Genomic DNA, 6,726 nt, shown 5'->3' with positions numbered 1-6,726 from the left:
TTGGATGTTACTGACCCTCGGCGGCCAGGCCATGTTGTACTACCCTCGGCCCTAGCAGGCATGAAGAGGTTGAGGTGTCACTACCGCTCGGCACCTCAGCTCATGTATGTACTTACCGTCGGGCCCATCAGAAGCCATGTCTGTACCTGCCGTCGGCCCTCAGGCCATGTTGTGATACCCTCGGCCCTCAGGCCATTTTGTCACTACCCTCGGCCCTCAGGCCAGATGTTGTACTACCCCTCGGCCCTCAGGCCATGTTTGTACTACCCTCGCGCCTCAGGCCATGTTTGTACTACCCTCGGCCCTCAGGCCATGTTTGTACTTACCGTCGGCCCTCAGGCATGTCTGTACTACCGTCGGCGCCTCGGCCATGTTTGCACTACCTCGCCTCAGGCCATGTTTTATACCCTCGGCCCTCAGGCCATGTTTGTACTACCCTCGGCCCTCACGGCCCATTGGTTTGTAACTAGCCTCAGGCCATGGTGTACTAGCCGGGCTCAGGCCATGTTTGTACTACCGTCGGCCCTCAGGCCATGTTTTCTACTCATTCTACTGGCTTCTCTTTGTCTCTGCTTCTGGGTGTGCACTGGATGATGTATAGGGTCCTCAGGGTGGAGCAATTATAAAGATATTGATACAGATCAGATACAGAACTACTTAGCAAAGACTGAGTTAGTGTGTGTGCGTGTGATGTGTTTATTATGGTAAACATTTTAGGTGGAATTCAGTGCTTCCTTTTTCACAACACATTTTATCTAAGGTTTTGCTATGCTTTACATTTTGGAGCTAGTGATCTGTGGGGTGGTGGCATGGCATCCATTTTGTTCAGAGGACTCTTGAGACTTCCACAGAGACATCTATCTCATCCTGACCACCATGTTATCTCTAGCCCGCTCAGCCTCACGTCCCCGGTGGGTTTAGGCTAGACATATCTCTTAGTTCATGCTCACTGCTCTGTGAGTCAGATGGGCTCTGCGCTGGCTGGACTAGACGCTGGGCAGAAAGGAGTATCAGAGTGTGTGTTTGTGTGTGTGAGGGGGGGGGGGGGTGTGTGCGTGTACATGTGTACACGTGTCTGTGTTTGTTCTTTTACCTGAGGGCCGAGGGTAGTACAAACATGGCCTGAGGGCCGAGGGTAGTACAAACATGGCCTGAGGGCCGAGGGTAGTACAAACATGGCCTGAGGGCTGAGGGTAGTACAAACATGGCCTGAGGGCTGAGGGTAGTGAACACATGGCCTGGTATATTGGTATATGTGGACCATGAAAATTCCTTAGTGATGTGGACATCAACGAATTTTAAGCTCTCGACCCGCAGCACTACAGCCCTGTCGATGTGGATGGGGGCGTGCTCGGCCCTCCGTTTCCAGTAGTCTACGATCAGCTTCTTTTTTTATCTTCCTGACGTTGAGGTTGAGGTTGTTGTCCTGGCACCACACTGTCAGGACACTGACCTCCTCCCTATAGGCTGTCTCATCATCGTTGGTGATCAGGCCAACCAACGTCGTGTTGTCAACAAACTTAATGATTGTGTTGGAGTCGAGGGGCCCCCGTGTTGAGGGTCAGTGTGGCGGATGTGGTGTTGCCTACCCTTACCACCTGGGGGTGGACCGTCAGGAAGTCCAGGATCCAGTTGCAGAGTGAGGTGTTCAGTACCAGGGTCCTGAGTTTAGTGATGAGCTTGGAGGGCACTATGGTGTTGAACGCTGAGCTATAGTCAATGAAAAGCATTCTCTCATACATTGCCTTCGGAAAGTATTCAGACCCCTTGACTTTTTCAACATTTTGTTACATTACAGCCGTATTCTAAAATGGATTAAATTGTTTTTTTCCTCATCAATCTACACACAATAACCCATAATGGCAAAGCAAATACAGGTTTTTATAAATGTTTGCTAATAAAACAGAAATATCACATTTACATAAGTAATCAGAACATTTACTCTGTACTTTATTGAAGCACCTCTTCTTGGGTATGGCGCTACAAGCTCGGCACACCTGTATTTGGGGTGTTTCCTCCATTTTTCTCTGCAGATCGGCAAGTAGTGGCAGGTAGCCTAGTGGTTAGATTGTTGGGCCAGTAACCAAAATGTTGCTAGTTTGAATCCCCGACCTGACAAGGTAAAATCTGTTGTTCTGCCCCTGAACAAGGTGGTTAACCCACTGTTCCTAGGCCGTCATTGTAAATAAGAATTTGTTCATAACTGACTTGCCTAGATAAAAAAAGATCAAATTAAAATAAAAAGATCCCCCCAAGCTCTGTGAGGTTAGATGGGGAGCGTTGCTGCACAGCTATTTTCAGGTCTCTCCAAATATGTTTGATTGGGTTCAAGTCGGGACTCTGGCTGGGCACTCAAGAACATTCAGAGACTTGTCCCGGAGCCACTCCTGCGTTGTCTTGGCTGTGTGCTTAGTGTCGCTGTCCTGTTGGAAGGTGAACCTTCGCCCCAGTCTGAGGTCCTGAGCGCTCTTGAGCAGGTTTTCATCAAGGATCTCTCTGTACTTTGCTCCGTTGATCTTTGCCTCGATCCTGACTGGTCTCCCAGTCCCTGCCACTGAAAAACATCCCGACAGCATGATGCTGCCACCACCATGCTTCACCGTAGGGATGGTGCCAGGTTTACTCCAGACGTGATACTTGGCATTCAGGCCAAAGTGTTCAATCTTAGTTTCATCAGACCAGAGAATCTTGTTTCTCATAGTCTGAGAGTCTTTAGGTGCCTTTTGGCAAACTCCAAGCGGGCTGTCATGTGCCTTTTACTGAGGAGTGGCTTCCGTCTGGCCACTCTACCATAAAGGCCTGATTGGTGGAGTGCTGCAGAGATAGTTGTTCTTCTGGAAGGTTCTCCCATCTCCACAGAGGAACTCTAGAGCTCTGTCAGAGTGACCATCGGGTTCTTGGTCACCTCCCTAGAGTTGGCCGGTCGGCCAGCTCTAGGAAGAGTCTTAGTGGTTCCAAACTTCTTCCATTTAAGAATGATGGAGGCCACTGTGTTCTGTGTTCTTCTAAGGGGAGCGAGATCAAACAGTCGCCCGGAACAGGTGGTGCTCTAATGGACGGTTCAGTTTTGCTTGTGTCGAAGCGAGCATGGAAGGAATTTAGATCGTCTGGAAGGCTTGAGTCACTGGGCAGCTGGCGCCTGAGTTTCCCTTTGTAATCCACGATCATTTGCAAGCCCTGCGACATCAGATGAGCATCAGAGCCGGCATAGTAGGATTTGATCTCGGTCCTGACATTTTGAGTGTTTGATGGCTTGTCGGAGGTCATAGCGGGATATCTTATAAGTGTCCGGATTAGTGTCCAGCTACTTGAAAGCGGCAGCTTTAGCCTTTAGCTCAGTGCAAATTTTGCCTGTAGCCCATGGATTCTGGTTGGGATATGTATGGTCACTGTGGGAATGATGTCGTCAATGCACTTATTAATGAAGCCGGTGACTGAGGTGGTAAACTCGTCAATGTTATCGGATTAATCCCGGAACATATTGCAGTCTACGCAAGTGAAAAAGTCCTGTAGCTTAGCATCCGCTTCATCGGACCACTTTGCATTGAGAGCGCCACTGGTATGTCCTCTTTGAGTTTTAGGTTGTAAGCAGGAATCAGGAGGATAGAGTTCTGGTCAGATTTGCCAAACTGAGGGTGGGGGAGAGCTTTGTATGCACCTTCTGTGTGTGGGTAAGGTGATTAGAGTTTGTATGCTCTGTGTGTGGAGTAAAGGTGATTAGAGTTTGTATGCTCGTGTGTGGATAAAGGTGATTAGAGTTGTATGCATCTGTTGTGAGTAAAGGTGATTGAGTGTGTTGCCTGTGTGTGGAGTAAAGGTGATGCTAGAGTTTGTGTATGACCTCTGTGTGTGGAGTAGGTGATGTAGAGTTGGTTGTATGACTCTGTGTGTGTGAGTAAAGGTGATCTAGAGTTTTGTATGCTCTGTGTGTGGAGTAAAGGTGATCTAGAGTTGTATGTCTCTGTGTGTGGAGTAAAGGTGATCTAGAGTTTTGTATGCTCTGTGTGTGGAGTAAAGGTGATCTAGAGTTTGTATGCACTTTCTGTGTGTGGAGTAAAGGTGATTTAGAGTTTTGTATGTCTCTGTGTGTGGAGTAAAGGTTGATTAGAGTTTTGTATGCCTTGTGTGTGGAGTAAAGTGATTAGAGTTGTGTATGATCTGTTGGAGTAAAGGTTGATTAGAGTTTGTATGATCTGTGTGTGGAGTAAAGGTGATTAAGTTTTTTGTATGCTCTGTCGTGTGGAGTAAAGGTGAGTAGAGTTTGTATGACTCTGTGTGTGGAGTAAAGGTTGATGTTAGAGTTTGTATGCCCTCTGTGTGTGGAGTAAAGGTGATCTAGAGTTTGTATTGCTCTTTGTTGTGAGTAAAGGTGATCTAGAGTTTTGTATGATCTCCTGTGTGTGGAGTAAAGGTGATCTAGAGTTTTGTATGACTCTGTGTGTGGAGTAAAGGTGATGTAGAGTTTGTATGCTCTGTGTGTGGAGTAAAGGTGATGTAGAGTTTTGTATGTCTGTGTGTGAGTAAAGGTGATTAGAGTTTTGTATGCTCTGTGGTGTGGAGTAAAGGTGATTAGAGTTTGTATGCCTCTGTGTGTGGAGTAAAGGATGGTAGAGTTTTGTATGCTCTCTGTGTGTGGAGTAAAGGTGATCTAGAGTTTTGTATGCTCTGTGTGTGGAGTAAAGGATGATTAGAGTTTGTATGCTCTGTGCTGTGGAGTAAAGTATTAGAGTTTGTATGCTCTGTGTGTGGAGTAAAGGTGATTAGAGTTGTGTATGCTCTGTGTGTGAGTAAAGGTGATTAGAGTTTGTATGTCTGTGTGTGGAGTAAAGTGATTCTAGAGTTTGTATGCTCTGTGTGGGAGTTAAGGTGATTAGAGTTTTGTATGCTCTGTGTGTGGAGTAAAGGTGATTAGAGTTTTGTATGCACCTCTGTGTGTGGAGTAAAGGTGATCTAGAGTTTTGTATGTGTCTCTGTGTGTGGAGTAAAGGTGATCTAGAGTTTTGTATGTGTTTCTGTGTGTGGAGTAAAGGTGATCTAGAGTTTTGTATGTCTCTGTGTGTGGAGTAAAGGTGATCTAGAGTTTTGTATGTGTCTCTGTGTGTGGAGTAAAGGTGATCTAGAGTTTTGTATGTCTCTGTGTGTGGAGTAAAGGTGATCTAGAGTTTTCCCCCTCTAGTTGCACAGGTGACTTGCTGGTAGAAATGAGTTAAGACGGATTTCAGGTTCCCTGCATTAAAATCACTGGCAACTATGGCCCTATACAGCTCGTTGAATGCGGCCTTAGTGCCAGCATTGGTTTGTGGTGGTATATAGACAGCTATGAAAAATATAGATGAAAACTTGGTAAATAGTACGGTCTGCAGCTTATCATGAGGTATTCTAACTCAAAAACCTAGAGACTTCCTTAACATTAGAGATTGTGCACCAACTGTTGTTAACAAACAAACACACATAGGGCTGTGGCAGGTTATTGTCATGCAAAAGACTGCCAGTCTCATTGTAATTGACCCTTAATTAAAATAAACACGTTTAGCATCTCCAGACCTCCAGGCATACAAGACTCTGATGCACGCCTTTGGAACATCTACATTTAAAAAAGTTGAATAAATCAATTGAATATACACCATCACAATAAATCCATTATTTATTTTAGGCAGGTCTAAAGAAACATTATGATATGAAGAAAATATATTACAGAAGAACAGAATATGAGTTGGCCTACTGTATGTTATCTGTCTATCTGCCATAGGCTGTAGGCTTGTTCACTTAGCAGACAAGATATGCTTATATGTCCCATGCCGTTATTTTAAATTATATGATTTTATAGTAAGAAGAATATAATTGAACTTAGCTGAATAAAATAGAAAGGATATTTTCCCATTCCAGACCGAGTGCACATATGAAGTGGCTATGCGTAAAAATTATCATTTGAAACAGGTCCTATGTGCTAGATTTAGAGTTAGTTGGCAACTTTAGTAGTGAATGATACAAACCTTAGAAATCAAAACATGATTTGAGAAAGTCGCAAAAAAAGCTTGCGCTCTGTTCCATGCCTCAGGCTTTACATGCTGTTCTCAATTTAATCTTGTCTTTACTAATATTTCAAATTAGTTTAGACTTAGAATGGAGCATTATCAAATGGTCAGGAACAGGGGGAAAAACACTCAAATATGCACTCGAATAGCGAATGAAGTGGCAGATTATCATTTTTGTTGCATGCGCTACAGGCACAGATGGCTTTATTGGTCCGCTAATACGGGACTAGTAAAGGCCCAGCGCAATACTTTTGTTAAAAATAAATATATTCTGATTTGTCAGAATATATATATTCTGCTTTTCCTTCAAGACTGTTTTGGACATCGAGGATCTCTTGAACCACACGACCATTGCTCTGATTCAGGCTGGCCATTTATCAATGGAAGTCATTTTGTAGATTTTCTGCGCTGCCAGATTCAATGTATGCGCAAAGCATCCTATTTTCAGGATGTGTAGCCTCTTGATGGCAACATCTATATTGCCAGCATTATCAACAGTCACAGCTACAATCGTGCTCGGCTCTATCTCAAACTCTTCCAGAATGTCTGAGATCTCCTCTGACACTACTTCGCCAGTTTGCGATTTGTACACTGCCCTGGTGTGGAGGACCTTCTGTTTTACACTGCCCCTGGTGTGGAGGACCTTCTGTTTTACACTGCCCTGGTGTGGAGGACCTTCTGTTTTACACTG

Source organism: Salvelinus sp. IW2-2015, linkage group LG4q.1:29 (assembly GCF_002910315.2).
Source record: "Salvelinus sp. IW2-2015 linkage group LG4q.1:29, ASM291031v2, whole genome shotgun sequence".
NCBI classification, from domain to species: domain Eukaryota; kingdom Metazoa; phylum Chordata; class Actinopteri; order Salmoniformes; family Salmonidae; genus Salvelinus; species Salvelinus sp. IW2-2015.
Note: the sequence above shows the minus strand (reverse complement) of the source record.